We start from the raw sequence: 23961 nt of genomic DNA, 5'->3' as shown, positions 1-23961 counted from the left end.
GACTTTAGCCGGCAGTGCAAGCAAATACTGGCCTGCCTAAACAATACGTGCCTCTTTCACTACCCGGCATCAGGAAAAAGATCGAGCTATCGCCGGCAGAACTAAAACAAATCACTCTTGAAAGCTTCCATGAGCCCTATGCAAATCGTTTGCACGTCTACACCTAAGGTTCAGTGAATGCCGTGAGTTCTTCTGGCTCCATGGTCATACTCTCAGTTAACACAGAAATAAGAGGACATTCCATCGAAGTTCTTCAACAGCTGCAGAGCTAACCGCTCTCCGTGTCGCAATTAGGCCTATCAGTCAGCAGAGCCCTCAGCGGTGGTCTATTTCCACAAATTCAAAAACAGCCGTGCAAGCCTTAAATGCAGCTCTTTGTTGTGGAGCTCATGGACAACTCGTTGCTGAAATACGACAAATTCATCACTGTGCAATTAATGCAGGACATTACATCATATATCAATGGCTTCCAGGACACAGCGGCATATCGGGAAATCTTGCGGCGTACGAGGTCGCCCGAACAGCCCATCAAGACGGTGATTGTGTGTTGATTCCCTTTTCCATGGCAGACGCAGCGGTCAGGCTTCGCGTGGCAACACACGCTCTCCTTGTGGAACTCTGGCCAGTTTGCGAACTGCCGCTTAAAATCCCTGGACACTGACATGAAGCTCTGAATTTCAGCTGGCTTACCCCGACGCAAATAGACTTTGCTGTGCCGCCTGTGGGTTGGTGTAGCATTCACATACTAGTGTTCTTTTACGATAGGTATGGCAAAGAGCCCTGAGTGTACAAACTGTGGGTGCGGCGAGTCTATAGGTCACATTCTTTATGAGTGTCCCATATACAGTGAGGAAAGACATTGTGTGTGCCGTGCGCTGGAGCATCTAGATGGACGCCCATTGACGGAAATTAAGATTTCAGGTCCCTGGTCACGGCGATCGTCGGCGGTGAATGCTTCCCAGGCACTGCTGCGCTTTCTGAAAAGCGCAAGCCTAATCTAGAGACTATGATTTTACATGATATGAATGTGACGTGACGTGATGTGACATGTCTGTGATGTGAATGTATGCACTTCACCCATCACTCTCTCCAAGTTTTTATATCTACTCCCCCCCTTTCCCCCAGTGCTGGGTTGCAAACCGCTTTCTTCTACGGGTTAACCACCCTGCCTTTCCTCCACGTCTTCCTCCTCCTTCTATAAACGCGGCACAGCTTCCTAAACACATACAGCAACCTTACCAACCATGAAGCATACAGGTACAATCACATCTCAATATGTCAAAGAATGCGAGTACTTCGACATCAGTCTATTTTGTGGATTCCAGAGGCTATAGACCAAGCCCCGATATTGACTTTCTTCACGGTGAGAGCTGTGCTCATTGGCAAGGACCTGATCTTGAACCTACTGTCTCGATGATCTCGAAAACTAATTTAATTTGCCGAAAATTGGAAGTTTTGCTGCGAGATACACGTGAGCAGAGATACACGATCATTGTTCTAAAGTTGATGTTCCTTTTTATGTTCTGAACCTTAGTAAAGAATGAAAATTTCCTATCGCAAGCTCCAAGCTTAACACCATGAATGATGTCAGAAAGAGACCGCCAAAGCAAGCGAAGGTGGCCGAGAGCTCGAAAAGATGTGTAGGCTTTGCTTCTAAATTCATTCCATTCTCTCGGGGTTCATTGATATATTTACTGCGACCGCAATATCTCCATCCTGCCGATTCTTGATACAGTGCGGTTTCAAACAACCTGCGCAAAATATTGCTGTAGGCTTGTATTCCAGAGTAATCTTTCCGCGCCGCCAATGTGCCCATTGAGGATTTAAGCCTTTCGCGTGATTCCACATACTCTCCTCTGTAGAGCACTCTGTCACATTCGTTCAGCCCGGCTACAAAGCAAGCAAAACATGACTTCCGTGCACATCGAAAACAGTCAACAGGCGCCGCAAAATTAGTTCGGGATTGTCTTGCATTCTACTTTGCAGAGCTCGTCTTAGTTCCCCGCAGACTGCCTGAGTAAGGGCCGCGGAGTCGTTAGTAAATATTTCAATCTTCGCGAAAAGAGACGTCATACAAGGTGAAACTTGATCAGCGTCCAACGAAATATCGAGCTTTTTCAAACTGTCCAAAAAATTCGGTGGCAGAGTAACGGTTAGACGGGATGACAGTTCTCCTCGAAAATACACCGATGCAGGCATAATAACCATCACCCACATTATTAGAAACAGATTTTGAAAATGCCATCTGCGCGGAGTAGCCTGCTTTTGCCTTCCGCTCACCATCGGCGCCGAGATGGAAAAAAACGACGCAAGGAGAAACAGCAGTGACTTTATATCCGCAGAGGGATGACCTAACTCAAAGCACTTTCCGAATAAAAGAACAAACCAAAAAGCTAACAATGAGATTAAAACAAATAGAAGAACAGAACCTGAATATCTTACACAAGCGAACAATGAAGTTTGGTATGTGTATAATTCTCTCCATGTGTAAAATGTCTCAACTTTGAACTCCAAAACCAGGGGAATTTGATACTGGGCGAATGTATGTACAGTTGGTCTTATAAGTCTCATTAGTATGTCAGCTTCCCCTCGTTTAATACCCAAGTGGGCATGATCGCTATCAGAGTACACCTTAAGCCTGAGCGTTGCATTCTGAGTTTCAAGAGCACTGAATATGATTTTGTAGCGCGGAAAGTCGCATGTCGGTTCGACGCGCCCTGTTAACGTTTTATAAAGTGGACAGGCAAACGTAATTTCTCTACCCTCTGGAGGTAACCTGAAAGTTGTTTTTTTATCGTTCGTCGGGAGGTAGCACATTCGGGAAAACACAGAGACTGCTGCGACGGCAGCACTGCGCTTTAATGATACTTCAGGGTTAAGTAACAACGGACGCTTACCGCATAGTGCGAATGCGCTATTCAGAGCTGACAGTTCATGGGGGCTGAGAAAGTAGTGGCTGCTAAGAAATAGAATCCATTCGGTGAAAGAAGACGTGCTGTGAATAGACGAAAAGCGCCGGATGCAGGAAAACTTTTCTGCAGGCGCGCCAATGACTACAACCACAGTTCGCACGTTAAGCGCTGCATATCGCTTGGAGAATATTCGAGAATCCTTTCTCCGAGATCGACCATCGTGTCGACGTTCGTGCGTAAACGCGAGTGAGGAATTCGTCTATAGGATCTGGACGACCTCCACATGAAAGGAAGACCGCCGCATCTGTAGGACGGATCTGCATCTGGAGAAATGTTGATGCTTCTGTAAAGAGTATTGTAGACGCGCCAGGTAGCTGAATCTGTGTATGAGGTCCCCAGCCTATTCTTTCTGCTATATCTTGCATACAGGCAGACACGACCATGACCAGTAGCATAGCTTTCACAAGGTGGACTATTTTCATATGCCACGAGGAGGCTTGCCTATTATACTCAAAGAGCTGCACTTATTTTCACTATCAGTTGAGCAGATATTAAAAAAAATAGAAAATGGCGCTCCAGTCTCAGCGTTATTCACTTCAGCTACGCTAGCAAATGATGGGTCAGCATGAACGCAAGTGGTTGGTACATTGTATCTTTAGAAATTGTATTTTTAAGTAAAGCACTGCACTTCAAATATTCCCGTTCCGAAAAGCGACAACTCGCAGCTGGACGAAATTTAAGATGCTTGAAAATCGATAATCGAATGCAGAAAAGGGTTCCGAAAATCTATCAGTGGTATTTAAATTTTCTGACATTCTAGAGCATGCTTCTTTACGTTCTATGACGCTATTGTAATGAAAGAAATCAATGAAATTCTAGGGATGTAATTTCGTAATTTCCATCATTATCGTTTGTTCTCTCTAAACAGCACCTTTGTTTTCACCAATACTTTCACGGTATTATGCTCTATAGCGGGAATATGGCAATGCATGCAATGTGCTGCGAATAATTCGGAGAGTAGAGACAGCGAATATCGAACAAAACGTTTTCCAGGAGGTTCTTCCTGTAAACTGAAATCTTAAATCAAGTAGCAATGTACACCGAAATTTGCAACACACACAACTGTAGCGCTTAGTCTTGTGACACTGGCCGTCTTAATGCAGCAACTGCTTCACCAGATCAATGCCGAAGGCAATCTTCCCTGGATGTGCCCGACACCTGTGAATTGAAAGACATGCACTATCGCAAGCACTGCTCGTAGTAACGGGGCTTCGTTCTCGTTCAGGTCGGGTATGGACTCACAGTCACTCTAATTTCCAATAGTTCTCAGGAAACGTAGCTTAACCTTTAGCATGAATTACGAGCAGGGAATATTGTGCACCACAAAAAACAGATAAGAACAAAAGCACTGCCCATTCAGTGCTTTTACAGAGATCCCTTTTCTCCATAGCAGAGCTCTAATCCAGGAAACTATTTTTACCTTCTTTTTCATGAGACGTGCATTTTAGCATACTTCGTACCTAGCACTCGAAAGTTCTACTGAAATCGAATAGATTTCAACAATTCATGCTCAGCTACTTACGAGAAGGTGCGTTCAGTTTATAATGCTGAGAGAAACAATGGTTATGATGATGGGGATGATAAGGGAGTAAAAATGACGACGCAGTTAATCAAAACAGTCCAGTAAAGGGACTTTCGCCACTATTGCTCTTAAGCACACATTAGGGCCGTCTTGTAATTGTATTTCTTTACAGATGAATAACCTTTCGTGCTTTAAAGAAGAAAGTTCTTAAGGACAAGTCGCTTCGTGTTCCATTAAAGGAAAGTCTGTGTTGCAGTGCAAGGACGGACGGAAATGAACGAGGAAAATACGGCCCCCATTGTGTTGTACTCGTTCCTTGCCCTTCGTAGTAGTATAGAAGCGCATTCTTTCACTTCTTTGTACTTCAAGGAAACCCAATAAGGATGTTTTACCGCTATTCAAATCTCATAACGGAACTCGTGCTCTTTCAGGCCCGTCCATTACCAAGCGAGAACTTTTATGGCATTAAGGTATTGGGTTAGAATCTTCTTGATGATATTTATGTGGAGGGAACGGTGGCAGATTCACAAAATTAGTGGTAATCGTCGAGAACAACCTACACGATTATGAATAAATCGGAGATAAATTTGACAAATGCTCGCCAGCTCTACGCAAATTGTTTTTAAAACTGAGCGGGTGTTGAAATAGTAATGAAAGCTCAGCTCAGTTAAATCTCTTGATTCTACTATTTCCTCAACTGTCAATTAACAGAGATTGCAATAATCGCTCATGTCCCGGTAGCACAACAGAATATTACAGGTACGATAAACGTAGTTAGGTATTCATTACGAAACGCCATATCCAAATTGTGTTTGCCACATTAGAAAAGAAACGGGCAGAAACATGACTCTAAAAAACAAGTCCAATGTGAATGTGAAGGGACCGAACAGAAGTGCATACATCTTTTTCTACACCACATGTTCTATGGTGTATAGGGAATAACTTGAAAAGGACACTCACGCTATAATGGGTCTCGAATTGTCCGTTTGCCGATGAGTTCTTTCATCTAACACTCTTTATTACGCACTGACATCATGAATTACTCAGAGCGTTCTGTCTCGCCCGTCTGAACCCGACTGTTGCGTTTGGTGTTGCACCCGGTATTTCCGGCTCCGTGTTTGAGCATCTGAAACCCTCAGCCGCCGCAGTTGTTCTTTGTTCTAAAAATGTTATTCACGCAAGAACTGACAACCAGTCTGATAAAGAGTACTCTCACTCAAAGTGCTTAATGTAATCCACGGTTACTAATGAACTACCTTCAAGCACTCTAACGTGCGCAGTGCAATAGGGGTGAGAAAGAAAGTCACAAAAAGTATGTGTGGCGTTTCTTTTAGTCGATTTGGGCTCGGTATGATTCCTTCTTAACAGCCTCATTTCTTCTCAAACGTTTCAATCGATCAATACAGTGCCTCATGTGTCCCATTAGGGCCAAGAAGGAGGAGCCATATTCTATGTTCTGCCCTTTTTCTTCCAATAAACAGGCGACAACAAAAGTAAAAATACAAAGCGAAGTTAGCAAGGCCAAAGTTACACGTGCGTTTGCTCTTGGAGTTTGACGCTTTTAGTCCCAAAAGAGATCCTCTAACTGAGTACGTAATCAATACGATGCAATCTACAAAGCACTAGAGCAGATGCTATTAAGGTTCTAGACCGTACTTCTATATTCTCCGAAACTTGTTCGCTCATGAAAACGTCGAAACTGCAGCCATAATAAGAAAGCCTTTTCCTATCTTTGTATAAACGGCAGTTCTCTCCTCCTTTGCGAAAGATCGATTTGTGCGTCTCATTCCGCTGTCTGTCAAGTGGCTGTAATGTTGAAACAATCACTCTGGAGACCGGATCTACCAGCCAAAGAAGCATTATTCCTGCAGGGTCACGACCTTACACTCGTTTTTACATTTTCACTCGTCTAATTGGTTCAGTTGTCATTACATTCTGGTTCTGCTTGTATTAAAACTTAGTATCTAATCTTTAGTTTTGCTCCTATTCCAGTTTCCATTTTATTGGGATCCTGATTTTGTTCTCCCTTTTTCCCTAATCGTAATAGCGTGCTTAACCTATTTTTGCAGAGCCGTTAGTAGTTGACATTTTCTCACCTTTGCGTTTCTTTCGCGGTCAATTTAAGTGTTTTCAACTATCATCTACAGCAGTGAGAGGTACCGAATAAAGGCCGTCAATGGGCAATTGGGCTTTTTTATTTATTAAATCACTACCCTAGCCATATTGTTTTTCTAATCCAGGTGTCAGCTAAAGGAGCATTTATAAACTTCACAATGCAAAATCCTATTATCAGTTTCATAACCTCGGACAGTTAAGAAAAGATTTGAAACAAAAGTTCTGTAATATCCCTCATAAAATTTTACATGCTTCACTCTGGCAGGTGAACGCTACTAGATAGGAAATATAACAGTGCATAAGGCATATTGCATATTATAAAAGACAAGCAAATAAGCACACTGAGGAGGGTACTTTACATAAATGAAGGAGCTTGCAGTCGCCGAAAAGGTTTTTCTCGGAAGATACTACAAATACCAAGAAGCACCAGCTGTTCTGCAGTGTGGCTGAGTGATGACCGATGTATCTCGCCCTTGTTCTTCGAAAAACATAGGCTTAGACAGTATATTTTGGCGATGTGACAGATGTGCGTGAGCATCTGAATATCTAAGCAGGACCATGCAATCTGTCCATCTGACAAGCTGTACAACAGCCTCTGCACGTCTAAGCATGGCGCTACTTTTTGTTCATCTGACATACTGTACAGATGCATCCGCGTGTCTTGACTTGCCCTACGAAGAGGCACATCATCCTGGGTCGCCAGAAGTGTGACCGATGACATAACGTGCCTATAAAAGATGCACTGGGAAACCCTGTGTTTAATGGCGAAATATATATCAGAAACGTTTACCCCGACTGGTAGATTTGGTCAATTTTCACGCCACGTCACAAAAAAAAAAAATTGATATACCTGCACATCGTTTCTCCTCGGTGTGCTCGCGAAAGCAGTGTTTGTCACCCACAATAGCAGTGGTGGTTGTATTGCGCGCCTTCTTTGTTGGCTTCTTCCAAGCGCGCTTTGGCCTACTGAAATGGCAGTAGACCAAGTAGACAGGTGTCAGTGCTGTTTAATTAACTATTACTCTGTAATAGCACTATTTGAGAAAGCTCGAACAAAAAAAAATAAAAAAAAATGATCGTGTCATTTGTATGTGGATGTTCAAACCCAAGCCCTTCGTTTATTTCGTCTTTCCAAAGTTGTTTCAAATGTGCGACGCCGCATCTGACATCAGCGGCTAGATCTGTTTTGATCACAAGACAAGTGCTTTGCTTTCAGCGCCTAAATATCAGTTATTTCGAGATTTACAGGATTGTTCTTAAGGTATATGCCATAGCGCATACCCACGGACCCGAACCCTCATACTGTCTAGATATATATGGCTCTTAAGGCTAATTAAGAGTTGCCAATGCGCGCAAAAGCCGTTCTCTCTAACACTCATTTACGCCTCACTGCTGGATGAGCCTATTGTGGCTGTGCCTTTTTGTGTCAACATTGCTAGATAGCACAAAATATCTGTTTAGAGGGACTTTCATTGCCTTTTGTTTCTTTTCTATTTTGCAGGCGCTAATTTCAGAACGCTTTCCTTGACAATCCTTTTTTTTTGGAACAGGTTTGTTTGAATTTAGGTCATTTCTTAATTTTTTTTAATTTCAGTTTTATCCTACCCCACAGCGACCGCCAATGTTCTCGAGCTAGGCAAGGGGACTTAAGAGCACGTTATTAGGCAGTCAGTGAGGTGTCTTTTTGAACTTCTTTAAAACCTCTGTATGTAGTTCATGCAAATATGGCACGTTTGCAGTGTAATTAATAATATGTTTAACAGAGTGGCGCGGCTTAGGTCTTTCCTCGCTCAGCTGAGGAGCGGAACAATGGCGTTTGGATTCCTTGTGCTGCCAGGAGGTTTTTTTGTGTCAGTGCGTGCGCACATATGGTTGGCGGACACTCGTTGTCTACACCTTGAAAAAGTAACCTCAGCAAAACACACTGCTCTTCTATTGCTTGTTTTCGCTATAATGTCTTGCTACAATACAGAAGCAATAATTGTCAATATAACTTATCCAACGCCTCTTTATTCACGAACCAGATCAGTAGTAACCTTTGCTATTACTTATTCTAATAATGATCATAGTGAGCCTCTTTTGATTGCTAAAATTTCTCAATTTTAATAAACGCCAGCTCAATCCCTGTAACTTCTGTACGGTAAAGCCAGTGGGCTCTAAATTACTAGCCTGGTTTGGAACACTTTACTCAGGTCTCACAAAGTTGCTAGAAGGATTCGAAACTTGAAGGATTCGTAATGAATAAATCAATCAAAACTTATAGAAAGCTTGTGGAAAATATCAAAATTTGCTTTATTTTGCGCTATTAATACTTCTTTACATTTAGTCCGCTCTGCTAATTTCCCGAATACCTCGTCACCCAAGCAACATAGATGGGTTCTTTGCTTTGCTGATTAACCCAGAAGCGTCGTTAGCGTTACTTATGAATTTTGAAAGTGGAGAAATCTAACCAACATCAATTATATAAACCACACAGTACCTGAGTCCTCACATACTTCTAGTGTGACAAGCAAGAAGCGCTTTTTTGTTTTTCACGCGGGATACGTTTTGGTTCACTTGAATTAATTTATAGGGGTCACTTAGTCATGCTAAGCCCAAGAACCGTAGCGGTCAATTTACTGCATTCCAGTTAGTAAATTATGTTCAAAACCACCACCTTGTTGTAGCATCTGTGATCGAGGCAAATCTTGAGAAAACATTCATTTATACTGTATATGTGGCATTTAGATGTGCGAAGATTAAACCTCATCTTATAAATATTCTCTCTATTCCACGCAGTTCAGTCGCAGTGTGTTGTAAACTTGCAAACGTGAAGTGTCGTTAACTAAAACACTGGGATCGCTTAAATAATTCTAAGCGTTTTTATATCGTCCAGAGGTGACACCTCCTTTCTTTTCTATGATAAATGATTACAGCACACATCTGATGTAACCGCATCGAAGACAAAAGCGGAGCACTTGCAAGGTTGACGATTTACAAGCCTGGGCTACATTAACACTTCTACTGATAACTAAAGCTCCTGCAACTACTCAGGCTGCCCCCAGTTATCCAATGAATTCTAAACTACGCGCCGTATTGACTAAGTGCCTGTCCGCTCCTAAGTCAAGCCTTAGCTTTGTGGCGACTGGGACTACCATATTTCAAGAGAACGTTGCTGACTTGTATCCATCCAGGCCACGGCAGCTGTCGCTGGCTCCGCGGGGAAGGTTAGGCAAGAAAAGGAAGGAGACGGGATATTGGAAACTTTTGGTGCAGAATGCTTTGCGTCAACATGGGGGCGCGCATCATCTCATATTCTATCCGCACCCTTAACCCGACCAAAGAAAAAAATCCGCTGCCACAGCACCTGAACAATGGCATGTCTTGCTGCCTCGCCTTGGCCGCGAAGGCACAGAGCATTGTCCTAGAGTATAGTTGGCCTGCCCTATTGATATTTCTCACGGAGAAACCGCGTATACACACTACACGTGTTTGAACCGTTTGCTTCCGAGTGAGCTTATATGCTGATTCAGGCTTGTAGAATTCTCTGATGCAAGACGTCGCGGTAGTCGGTCACAACTCAACAAAAAATCAGCACACTATCGTGGTCTCAATTGAGCGCTTCTGATTATGTAAGACCTATCAAGAACGCAAGTGTTGACGTGGTAGACGGAAGCCAAAAGCCGATACGAAGCGTTCTGTAGTGTTCCTATCAAGAACGCAAGTGTTGACGTGGTAGACGGAACACAAAGGCCGATACGAAGCGTTCTGTAGTGTTACAGCCAGTAACTTTTTGCATGGCTTTGCAAAATTATACGCACATTTTGCACTAAACGTAATAGCACGTTCCGTCGGAAAGCGATCCGCGAACTTGGCGTCGTTTGTTTGAGATATTCATGCGGAAAAATACTGAATGCCAGATAAAGTTATGAAGTTACAACTGCATGACCCAGTGCGGTAACTTAAAATAGCCTACATTCAAATAAAGCTATCTATCGAATTGAAGAATTGTCGAAATATAGCCATGATTGGCCAGAGTTTCGTGTCATTGAGGTATGTCAGAATTTAGAATTCAATCAAATACATTTGACGCCAGTTGCGTTCTAAGCCAGGTGTTCTGCATGCATGAGGGACACGCAACGCACTAGCGACGAAACATCTTTAGTGAAGGTGTTCTGGCGCCTATGACACTGATTAATGTATTTGCGATGTGTACAGATATTACAGTAATAATAACGTGGTATTAATTAGGATTTAAAGAAGACAATTTTAAAAACTTCGTGCAATGAATAAAAAGTGTTAAAGGTGCTTGGAGTCTACGTTAAGGCGAAACTTAAGAGGAGGCCGAAGTGTTCCCCTAATTTTTTAGAGCTGTACATTTGCTCAACGCAAAAGTCGAACACTGCCTTGTATGGATTTACTTATATTTAACATTGGTAATCACAAAGACTGTACACCCGATTCTGACGCGCGTTTATCTTGGTAATCCATGCCTGTAGTGGAGCGATTTTGATATCAAGATTTGGGTTTCATTAAAGGTGCGCCGAACACGGTGTAGTATTAGCACTAAGGTAAAACACAGCTATTTGTCATAATTAATAAATTGAGAAAAGCTACCGCCTTCCACAGGATATTAAAATCAAAGCCCTGCTGTTTGGATTTGATGATTTTCAAGCCGGATTTGAAACTGCGTTCCTGCGTTGAAGACGAGAAGGATATAAATACTCCACAAGATTAGAAAACCTGGATTCAGGTACTCACACGATCTGCTTTTATGATATTGTTCACGTAGTCACGCCAATACTACATAGCTAGCAGATTTTCCACTTCAATAATCATGCTTATCCAAGCTATATTGCACCATATTTCAGAAAACTGGAATATGAGCCGCCAGGTTGTCTTTATCGAAGCATAGGAAGCCTCCTTCCGAGCTTACGCCATACCCGCCTGATGCGCTAGCAAGCTACGTTGAATGGTGCTGGCGAGGTTGGAATGGCTTCTTGTAACGAGTAATCTTAATCCCTACACGATGACTGGATTTCGTTCAGCGTCATCGACCTTGTGAGGTCAGTAGAACACGTGACTGGAACAATCTTCCCACAAGGGCCATCCTTGATACAAGCCAGACCATTTCAAGAAATCCATAGAGACATTGTTTTATTAACACCAGGTTGTTTGCCCACCCCTCATGTAAAGCCCTCACCCAAGGGCCGTTGAGGTACACAAAATAAATAATTAAATAAACAAATGAAAAGGGTGATGCTGACTTGTAGCTGCTGCCTTTGTAGACAGAAAGGGCGCCTGAGACAAAGTTCTTGATGAAGTCATTCTTGATGGACTCAACAACTTTGAAACTGGTGGCCGGCAGTACCTGTGCATTATGAGTTATCTCAGCGGCCGCAGAGTCTACATGGCTACGCCGGAAGAAGATAGCGCCCGCTATAGGCTTTTTTGCGGAGTTCTTCAGTGATACGTCCTCAGCCGCCACATTTTATTTAGGGTTGCGCTATGCTGACGAACTCTGAATCTAGTAATTCGATTCGACGCGCCCGCAAATACGTGCAGGATAGGAACGAGCTGCTTCGTCGACATCGATGTACCTACGTCGTCAAGATTTGTTCTTAGCGGCAGAAAAGTGTGCAGTGATCGCATTTACCGGCAGATATATCAGTCGTTACCCGATATTTCTTAGTCAATCAGCAATAGCTTAAAATTGCATTCACAGATTCTTCTGCACGCTCTCGTGGACGAAGCATATCAATATATGATGAAAAGACGGCTTTCCAATTATTGCTACATTTTCTCTTTACAGTAGGTATCAAATAGGGCTCATCTGAGAGTTCTCAACTGTGAATTTATAAGAATATAAGTATTTTCTGTTTGCAAATTTAGAGAGCGCACAAGCGCGGGCGCTCAAGATAGGTCTTAGCTTGCAGCACGAAGGCGCGATTGAAAAGGCACGTGCTCGCCGAATATCAATATATTTGTCACGTGAACAACTTTGCGACTGTTTAAGTGTACTTACACGACACCGGTACAACCAAGTAATCACAATTTTCGGTCATCGAGCAGGCGAAAGGTTTTCAAGGCTACTCAGCCGGCATAAGTGGCAACTGGCATTAGGTTATGCTCCCTGTATTACGTCGCCCAGTCATTACGGTTGAAGGATAAACATTTGGTGCTCTGCGTGTCCCTGGTATTCCGAAGAACTCGATGGTGCGTATTAGGGGCTGTAGCAACTTACGCTAACGTACGTCTGGTCAGAATATCAAAACAATACTCACGTGTACACTGAGCGACGTGTGTCAGTAGACGCATCAAAGTAGCCATGGTGATACAGAGCCAGAAGACCATCCCGGGTTCTTTTATGTCATAAATATACATAACCACAGCTGAGCTTGTAGCTCTTAGCGAATCGATATCCTAAATTTGTGGCAAAACACCTCAAGGGTGTTGTATATTCATAGACTCAAAGCCAGCATCGCAAATTTTGGAGTTTCCTGCATCCCCAGAATGTTCAACTCGGGATATTACGGATACCGTGGAGCATATACTATTGGTATACAGAGTTTACGCGCGCTAAAGGATAATACTGGCTGCTTCCTTGACGCGTGTGGACAGTAGGTCATCCTTAGATGATTTACTGCTGGGTCCTTGACTGCACAAGTGGAAAGCTTTGCAGGCCACGTGCGCTTTGGTTCTTTAGTGTCCGTTCGCAGAGGATGTCACACCATCTCTGTCAAAGAATGATGTGCTTTATAACTAAAATATTGTTTGTTTGGATAGACGGGTAAACAATTCCTATACGCAAAAATTTCCTATTGTGGAGCTATTAGGTAATTAATAAGAGGCAATAAATCAATTATAAGTAGAAATAGTCACAAGCTATTTCTTCATACAACATGGGCAGACGTCGAAACAGCCACGGAAGTCGAAATTGTGGAAACAACTTTCAGAAACGTTGCAAATGTTTAATATCAAGCCTCGTCATTGCATCAAGCCTCGTCATTACAGCGTCGAAAACAGACAGTCAGGAGTAAAAGAGGGAAAAGTACTAGAGGTTGAAGAACAGTTAAAACAGGAAACAAAAGAGAAAAACAACAATAAATGAAAAAGTGCCGAGTAAAATAAAGAAGCAAAGAAAACAAGAACACAACAAAAAAGAAGAAAAGGAAAGCCAAATGAGTGCTGGATTGCAAAATGGCCTTTCCCCTTACCGCTCTTGAGAAAGATTTAAGTGCCTCGAATGAATTTTTGCCGTTGCTTGAGCGACACGGGTCTTCATTCACGCTTCTGAGGCAAATTCTGTGCCTCTTTATTTCTCTTGTGCTTATTCTTTTCTCATCATCCCTCTTCACGATAGATTTTTTCCCCTTACCTGATGCATAGCAGCAGGCCTACCTCTCTGCCTTTCCATTCAGTAAACACATGTATCGTTCGTTATATCACAATCTTTGTTTTCTGTCTCTCAGCATCTTTAGCAATGTGTCGCCTAATATTAAAAGAGCAGAATTATTAGCCTTTCTTAATACCCTGGTTGTGATCAGCACTCAGAGTATGGAACGAGCACCGGCCACACGCAAACTTCTCCGTTTTTCAGGAAGAGCATGAGAAGTAGCTTCCAGAGTGCTTCAATACAAGTACGCATTACCTGGCGATTGCTTCAAATGGCGTTAGGTATAGGCCTGTGAGCAGCTCCATCTGACGAGAACATGAATGTTAAATTTGTGTTAACTACACAGAGAAAAATGACTGTCCAGTACCCACACGTCGAAAAATGGGTTTCTATTAAAACTTCGCAGAATTCGAGTATTACTGCTGCCAATATGGGACGTTCCTCGAACGAGGACGTTATACGGTAACCAGAGCCTTCGTTTTACTTTACCATGCATATTAAACCATTATAGCATACACAACCCAAACATCTTTACCGCGTCAATTAAGGACTTTAAGCTATATTTTATCAATTCCGCACTGTGTCTCTGTACGTTCCGTTCCTTGCCTTAAGCATTATTACAAGAATAGTCACTTCATTTTCATTACGTTTTGCCATATTTCGTGCATACTGTTACACTATTGTGGGTCGTTAATTTACTGTGCTGTTTTTTTACTTGCTGTTTAATTTGTATATATGGGCTCTTTCTGTGCTTCATAATTTTCATGTTATATACGTATATCTTCGCCTTAACGTCACACGTCCTGCTGCTCTGCCATTACTGGGCCTCGGGCATCTCTGAAGCTATGGCTGTAGCTTTTCGCCCGAGGCCCATTTCCTGTATATTACTGGAAATAAAAATTTTTCAATTTTAATTCAATTTTCAATATTTGTGGCTTTCTTTCATGCCTGAAGTTTTCTTCAATACTGTGCACGCGCATTTTCGGCTGTCCACGATTTCACTATCGAACAACCAACCACCGAGCGTTGGACCACGGCGTGTTCGTATTGATTTTTCCGAGCATTGTTCTGAGACATTATTCGTGGAATACAGCTAACCTGCGCTATTCCCTACAAAATTAATAAAACATGTGGAGTTATAACCTACAAAATGCATTTTGCGGTATTAACCAAGCCCCGCCGGGGTGGTGCAGCGGTGTACAGAAAATCAACACAAACACATCTGCCCGACGGACGTGCCATATGCGCCTGAACCACGAGTCAGGGTAATTGCTGAACAAAAATGACACAGCTCGCAGACGTGCCAATTGCGTGGCTCACTACTGCAAAATACCTAGACGTGAAACGTCGCACCATGTTAGCGGTCTCTTCTTCCCCATCAACTTTCGTTTCCTGCACGGCCAGGACGTTGATGTCATGCTCAGTTAGAAGGCGATACACCTGGCCCTGCTTCTTCTTGCTTGCCAGTCCCCTGACGTTAGGTGTACCTACTTTTATCGGGGCCGCAGAAGCCACTTTCATACAGAGGAAAGAGGCCGGTAACATGATGCTTACGTCTCGCGTCTAGCGCGTGGCTAGACGACGTCTTTGACACCGGAGTATTGGCGCATTATTAGTGTGTACGCTCCAAATGTTGTGGATGAGAGGATAGCCTTTTTTCAAAACGTACAAAAGTACATCAGTTGTGAGAAATCTCTGATTGTCATGGGCGACTTTAATTGCGTCTTGAGAGGCTGCGATAAATCCAGTACAAGAGCGTTTAGGGACAGAAGTACTGAGGCTCTCTCAGAAATTATAGACACTATCAACCTTGACGACGTGGCGGAATGTTTGGAAGGATCGCGTTGTGTGAAGTTTACACATTTCCGGCGGTCAAGCCAAGCGCGGCTGGATCGCATTTATGTGTCTACGGACGTCATATCAAAATGCAGTAGTTACAATGTAGTACCGATTTCATTTTCTGATCATTGTTTAGTGCAGTGCGGGATAGGGACAAATAATCGAGGCAATCAGTTTTCATGAGAGACATGGAAATTAAATAATAAGCTCATTACAGACGATATCTTTAGCAGGAAAGTAAGCGAAAAAATTGACAAAATAGAGTCTAGGGGCGAGATGAAAATATGGCAGCAGTGGGAACTTTGCAAAGAGCAAATAAAGATAGCAGCAATCGAACGGTCAAGCTGCATACAAGAAGAAAAGCGTGAGGAGGACAATTTAAGATCCTTGCTGGCTAGACTACTTGAAAAAGAAAGCGAAGAGCCTGGTAAATGGATGGACGATATTAGGAAAATAAAAAACAGGATTGAACTGTTCGAAGAAGAGTGCTATCGCGGTGCGCTTGTGCGGGCGAAGGCGCAAGATATAGCCGCTGGGGAGACACCGTCGAAACGAGCGCTAGGAATCGAGAAGACGCGTGCTCAGAGAAACCACATTGAACTAATCGAATGGGGCGGGCGTTATCTGGAGAAAGCGGTCATATCCAGCAGGCGTTTCTTGAATATTATCGAACGCTGTTTACAAAGCAAGACGTGGAAGTAAACGCATTCAAAGGAAAGTTTCTGGGCGCTTTACCGCGATTAGATGGTGAGCAGAAAGATAGGCTGGAGCTGTCAATAACCGCATTGCGGAGGTCGAGCTTGCCATAGAAAAATTGAACCCGGGAAAATTTCCCGGCCCCGACGGGTTAAGCGCGGCGTTCTACAAAGCATACAAACATGAAATAGTGCCTGTACTGACAGCCGTGTACAACGAGTCCTACAAAGTAAATGTATTGCCCACGTCTTATGGCAAATCCCACACAGTGTTGATTCCTAAATACACTGAAGCAGATAAGTTACAACAGGTTAGAGCATATCGGCCTATCGCACTCACGAATGTAGGCTACAAAGTTTTTATGAAAATTCTAGCCCGTAGACTACAGTCAGTAATTCAACAGTTAGTTGGACCACACCAGACGTGTGGGATCAAGGGTCGATCCATTGTTTCCAATGTGCATAAAGGGAGTAGTTTGCTTGAGTGCTGTGATCACACAAACAGTTGTGTAGCCATCCTTCAGTTGGATCTGAAGAAAGCATTTGATTGTGTCTCACATGAAATCCTGTTCTGCATACTCGACCATGTGAATGTAGGGTCCGTCATTCGCGAGGGAGTGGACATGGCGTACCGAAGCTGCACAACAAGATTGATTGTAAATAACAGTTTGGGGGCCCCCATAAACGTGCAGCGATCGGTGTGACAGGGTTGTCCCCTCAGCCCTCTGCTATTCTGCATTTACATCGAGACACTGTGTTTAAATATCATAGAAAACGACGAAATTCGTGGCTTCCAATTGCAAGCTGCAGAGGTTAAGCTGCTGGCTTATGCGGACGATGTGGCTGTATTTGCCGTGAATCGCGAAGGGGTAATAGAGGCCGTGTCGTCTGTAAAAGAATTCACAAAGGTTTCCGGCAGTAAAGGTAATTGGTCAAAGTCCCTGGGTCTTTGGCACGGAGAATGGCCAATGACGCCCGAGAAGTTCGATGTCCTGGGTGACAACACCAGTAAAGTACTTGGGAGTCCCAATAGATAGTTATCGCGATAGCGAATCGTACTGGAGGGCACAGTCTTAAGCCTTGCGGGAAAAGGTGGAGGGGTGGAAAGGGCAATAATTGTCAGTTTTCGCCAGGGCCACAGTGTGCAATATGTTTTTTATGTCGAAGCTGTGGTACGTGGTGCAAGTGTAGCATTGTGCAAGGATGAACGTACAGAGGCTGCGCCGGATATTTGCCATTTTTGTGTGGGCAGTAGAATGGGAACGATGTAGCCGGTCCAGTTTGTTTAGGCGGGTGAAGGACGCTGGACTGGGTTTGGAGCATTTATTTCTGCGATAGATTGTCAGCAGATTTCTTTTTGTTCGCGATGTAAAAGATCCATTTTTGCGTACTGTGTGCCAATTAAGGATCGGAAATGCACTGCCGGACTTTGTTGTCTCGACCGAAAGTGTATCGGGACGCATTTTTGGTTATTTTAGAGAAGTTGTCGCTAGTGTGCGATTCCTGTCTATTCGATTTTCTTATGAATATTTATCTTGTGTTAGCAGGAAGAAGCTGTACAAGGATTTGTGCGACGTAGTTCTACCCATACCAATGTACAGGGCCTTATACAGTGGAGGACCAGGACGCGACGTACTTAAGCGGGTGAAGGCGATGCAGGTGCCGTCAAATACAAAAACTTTTTTCTTTATGTGACACACGGAAACACTACCAGTAAAGAAGTTCTTGGAAGGGAAGAATTTATTTTTACCTTGGGGTTCGCATTGCTTAATTTGTAAACAGCCGGAAACTATAGACCACGTTTTCCTACATTGTTTTGAAGGGGTATACTTTTGGGATATTTTACAAAGGACTTTAAAAAAGGAATTTCCATTAAACTCGCATGGTATTAGGTACTTGCCAGTAGAGAATGAGGATGGGGTGCCATTTCACCTTATTACGCTAATGACCCTCCACTGTATTTGGCGCTCGAGAATGGCAGGATACCATTGCGATCCTGACGCACGGCCAGCACGGATCTATTTTCGGAAAGGCATGAATAGATATATCGAAATTCAGAAACTTGCTCTTGAAGCTCCCGAGTGGCTCGGAAGATTGAAGCCATTAGTGACCCTAAGAGAATTTTAGCATGACGACGCCACAACCCACCTGGCTGATTGTTGTATTAATGAATGCTCATTGTGCCCTGTAAGTGGTTTGTGTATTGTGCCGAAGTCAGGCAATAAAGAAAAAGAAAAGCCGGGATGGTGCAGTGGTAAGACGCCCGACTACTGTCCGGAGTTCCCGGGTTAGAACCCGACCACGGCGGCTGCGTTTCGATGGAGGCGAAACGAAGTGGCGTCCGTGTGCTGTGCGATGTCAGCGCACGGTAACGATCCCCAGGTGGTCGAAATTACTCCGTAGCCCTCCACTACGGCTCCCCTATCTCTCTTTCCACTTTCACTCCCACCTTTATCCCTTCCCTTACGGCGCAGTTCAGGTGTCCACGTAGCATGTGTGACCGATACTGCGTCGTTCTGTGAACCAATTTATTATTATTTATTATTAACCAATATTATTTTGCACATCGTGGGGTACGTCAACGTCAAGGAATAAAAAAAGGTGCAACATTGTGCCACTAAGGCAAGTGAACAAAGCTGAAATTTTCTGACCTAGAGTTCAAGTTACATTTACCTGCCTTAAGATGGCTTTTAAATAAAACAATCGTCCAAGGTACTTAAGGCTGCTTAATGCCATCATCATGATTACGAATGCATGATAGTTTCTTGTGCAAAATGCTTTTGTGTAAGGCGTTCCTTCGGTTCCTTGCATTCGGTTCCTTAATCTTATAATCGTATTTGCTGTGTCCGATTGTGTAAGCAACATAGACTTCCATTATTCAAGCGACATTGGGGGGCCCTACTGTATGAACTCTAGGCTTTAAAGCGTGCATTTCGGCATCACTGATGTCAGTAGCGCGCTTTGAGCCCAGGGGAGAAGCATTTTTATCTAAAAACCATATCGACAACAGAGGAAGAGAATCCAAAAAAATTACCTGTGGTTTAGCTCTGGCTAAGTCTAGTTGAATTGGGAAAGCAACGACGGAAGCTTCTTTTGCCTGCTACATTATTCCCCTATTACGCCCTTTCAGTATAAGCTGCTCAATTATTGAGGACACTTAAGCTCATCCTATCCTTTCCGCTACGTCCCAGGGGACATACGTGGGGTCTCCCCGGGCCCGCTCGCTTGGCTGTGGGTCATTGAGTAGCATTATAACCCCCCCCCTCCTTTCATTTATAACCTTCCAATAAAAAAATTTTGTTCGAATGGACCTTTTCATTTGTATCTCCAATTCCGGAACTTTGTTTAACCGCGATTCGTTAGTGGTGCGGGAGGAGTCTGTCTTTGGACTCCATCTTATCTTATCTTTAAGGATATGACGAAGAACGTGAGCTATCAGCTCAAGTATAAAGCCACACTTCAATCAAGGTGTATGCTTGTGGCTGCGTGTAGTAGATTTTTGCCTCCTGACAAAAACTGTGTGGTGCCTTACGATCTGTTTGTGTTGATGGGACTGTACAGCCTTTGGAAAAGCCACATGAACGACAGGCATGCAGAGCCACCAAGATCGTCCAAATCCGTATTTCGGGAGCAGTGTGCTTTGGTCAGAAGTGTATATGCTGCACTTGAAGAACCTCCAAACTGGATGCCGTATCTAGACGCATGTGTTTGTCCCCCACACTTTTGATGTTCTGATGATTGTGCATTGTCGGGCTGGGGATATGACGGGCTCGTATTAAGCAGCCCGGTAACTTTAGACATGGACATCTTTAAGTAAGTGGAGTTGTTCCTTTTTTACGGAAGTTTTTCCATGCAATAAAGCAAAAAAAAGTGGCTGCGTGTGGTAGGGGTAAGGAGAATGCAAAACATTCTGGCAGGCTGATTCTGATGTACCCTGTCATATGAAAGGAGTGACCCGAGTTAGCAACTCCTGTCTGTGGCATAGGGGTAACGTGAATGCAAATGTCCTTGCAGGCTCACGTTTTATGAGGAGACCGTAGCTATGCCTCTTCACAACTCTTTACGGCGCCTCTTCACGGCGTAGCTGCGGTCACCCGATGTTTCGCTTTGGTTGTCGCAATATTGCTTTCGAATATAAACAGAGAGGTTCATCCAGAGCGGATCTTCAGCACTCTCTATTTCTTGGCTTATGATGCTTGAGGAGAGCAGGCGCTAAACGTCTGCTGTTACAGGCGCGGCATCAATGACTCCCTAAATACACGTGGGCTCTTGTGCCTTACGAGAAACGAGTAGGGATAGGCCGTCCTGACCAGCGACAACCTGGACTATCAAAAGCTAGTTTGCGTAGCTGCTAGTTCGTAAGTCAGCTGATGCCAGTAGGCCATGCACTTGGGGCACCGACCATGTAGCTTCTCCGTATTATCACACTTTATATAAGTATTCCCCCCTTTCTTGTCTTCTAGAACTCAACGCATTAACATGGCAAGAAGGCAGAAGAGCAAAAGCAGTTTTACGAAACATGGTTATTGCGCGGCTAGACTACAAGTATAACTAGCCCACTAGCTGAGGAATTGGAGCCTTGTACGTGGGACGGTGCAGGCATATTCTCTTTTCAGACCTTGCTGTACGCGAACGAGCGTTTATTTTTTATTTTTCGTTTGCTAGGAACCACGGTAGAACCTCATGCGTTCTTTTAAATTGGGATAAGGGACATGGCAAGCAAAAACGAACTTCTTTCAGCCTTGAGCAGTTTTATTTATTTCTCAATTTTTATTTCAGGAGAGAGAGTTCGAAATAGCACTGCTTATTAAAGCGAAAGCCTTTAATGAGTCATGGTTGTTGTGTCCCGCATTTGCGGCGGCTCTGGTTGGTCGAGACGGGCTGACGTCATGGAGGTCTCAACCAACCACAGCACCACCACAGTATGCACGAATGTGTGCCTTATATGGCCTTATGTAATCAATTATCAATTACTAATTATTGACTCAGTTATTAAAAACGACTAATTTCTGACCTAATTTTCAATTACCAATAATCAATGCTTAATTACTAATTGCAAATAATAAATTTAAATGAATGATCAATAATTGCTCTAATGTCTAATTCATTAGTCATTATACATGAATTGCTTAGGTAATAATGACTAGTTATCAATTACCAATTACTGATAATTATTTACTAATTGTCGACTAATTATTTTAGAATTGTCTAAATATTGACTAAATAATTACGTAAACTTAAACATTTCTAATCGTTGTGTAGCCAATGCTTGGAACATTCTCAAAACTCGTCACCACGTGACTGCTAAATGTACTAGCAGAATATGAAACACTAGTCGCTCACTTTACTCGTTGCAGCATTCATCGCTACATGCGCAACATTTGCGTAGCAAAATGCGGCACTCAGGCTTTTGCCTTTCACTATATTAGCCCTAATTTTCCCAACTAAATATTTTGTGCTACTACTGTTATTGCTCGAAATGTAGCATTGTGATGAAAGTATTTGGCTCTCTAATATATGCATGTTACACCTAGATTATTCCATTGCAGTAATCCGTAAGTTGTGACCCTTTTTTTTGCCACAAAGTGCTGACTCTGAGGAAACGTAGATTTAATGACGCGTGTGCTCTGTGCCGTCAGAGGCAGGACCGCGACAAACGGCAAATGGTAACTGAAGTAACCCACACACATCGTGCTGGTTACGTCGACGTATCGTCCAATGATGTAATCAATGCAAGATGCACATCTCGCAATGGCTTGAACTGTTTTATTAATATTTGCGACCCCTAATAGTTCCCGTATGAATATTGGAAACCACTGAACATTCTGAGCATCGTAATTCATAAAGACTTCATAAATGATGAGTGGAGCGTCCGGCGCCGACTCAACTGTGTTCCCCGAGTAATCTGAGCTCTTTTTGCGCTCTCATCCGCTCTGTGGCCGCAAGGAGCTAGAGAATTTTCACGGAGCCTTCTGTCCTAAACATTAGCTAAGTAGTAAAATCAGTGAAAGCGTCCAAAACGTACTCAGGAAACCACTTATTTCGTTCAGTCCAGCGGCACCTATTATCCAGTGGCCTATGCAGACATATACTGTGCAGAAATGCCTCATTTCCTGATCTACCGATTTACGCTTCTCCAGAAGTTTTCTTGCGCGCTATTCAAGGCACTAGTGTCCTCCTGGCCGGATCGGTGACAGGCGAGACGGAAAGGTGACATTTTGCTCGCCCAGCATCAATCACCCTTCTACTATCACGATTTCTAGAAAATTCTCCTCTACCGGCGGTGTCTTAGTACAAACTGATACAGCGCTGGTTTTGCCACACTAAGCTCGACCACTGGCCGGCGAGAGGCTGCCTGAAGCCGCACGAGCATGTCACCCTCCAGTCCATTCCTCCAACTTCGCTGCGCCACCAGTCGCGATCACCTTCTTTTCGTCGCTTTTCGCCTTTCGGGTCTATGACGTCACTGTAGGACGTGTACCTTCGCACCTTTGTGCGGGAAAATTAGCTCAGGCGAGCTTAGAGGCGAAACAACCGACCCGCTGAAAAGCTTCCACCGCCACCCCGATGGCGTCGCCGCAATGACGACCTCTGCATCGCCGACCGGCATTGATCATCTTAGTGAAGAAATCAGTTCGAAGCAGACCGTCGCATTACCGAACATCCACCGCTGCCGCAGATATCGACGCACCCGACAACCGACCGTTAGCATCGCGGACATGTGCCTTTGCACCGTGTGATTCCCTTTAAGTCTAATTCGACATCGGCAGGCTCTCCAAAAGCCCGGATCTCCAGAGGCATCCCTGTTTCTGTCAACATACTGGAGGCGCGTGTTAATCGGCAAACGTACGGAGTATACCAATCTTAGCAGACGACTCGTTAATGGGTTAAAAACGTGACGATGCCGTGGGATGGTCCACCGATACGCTCCTGTACCGCCGGAGGTCATGTAGTTGCACCATATGGCATGTGTGCGACTTTACTTACAGTGCCTGGCAGCAGTTTCATCGCGACCTTTCTCCTTCGCGAATGGTTTGATAATGCTATCCTGGGTATTGACTTTCTACTTGAGCCCGATGCAACAAGTGACCTACCGAATTGCTTAGTAACGTTCTGCACCGTTATTATGACAAAAAAGTTGATTAAAGGAACAACAGATCGGTTTACGATTTTCTTGTCCTCCCTTACAGCTCTGCTGCGCTCCTTTAACCTTCGAGATAATGAGGAACACAGTCTCAAAAGTTGAATGGGTAAACATGTCTTGTTTATATGAATGCTGTTATAACATTTTTGTCAGCGTTCTAGGACCACTCGGAAGCCCTTCACTCCGCTTAATGTCTCGGTTGAACCTAAAATAGCCACTTACATTTCCTACATTGATATTTCTCGTGTACGCCGTTAGTGCTGGCTGCATCCGTAGTGACTCTGCAAACTTGTGGCCGT

The sequence above is a fragment of the Amblyomma maculatum genome, chromosome 8 (genome assembly GCF_055883805.1).
Source record: "Amblyomma maculatum isolate TAMU_Amacu chromosome 8, ASM5588380v1, whole genome shotgun sequence".
NCBI classification, from domain to species: domain Eukaryota; kingdom Metazoa; phylum Arthropoda; class Arachnida; order Ixodida; family Ixodidae; genus Amblyomma; species Amblyomma maculatum.
Note: the sequence above shows the minus strand (reverse complement) of the source record.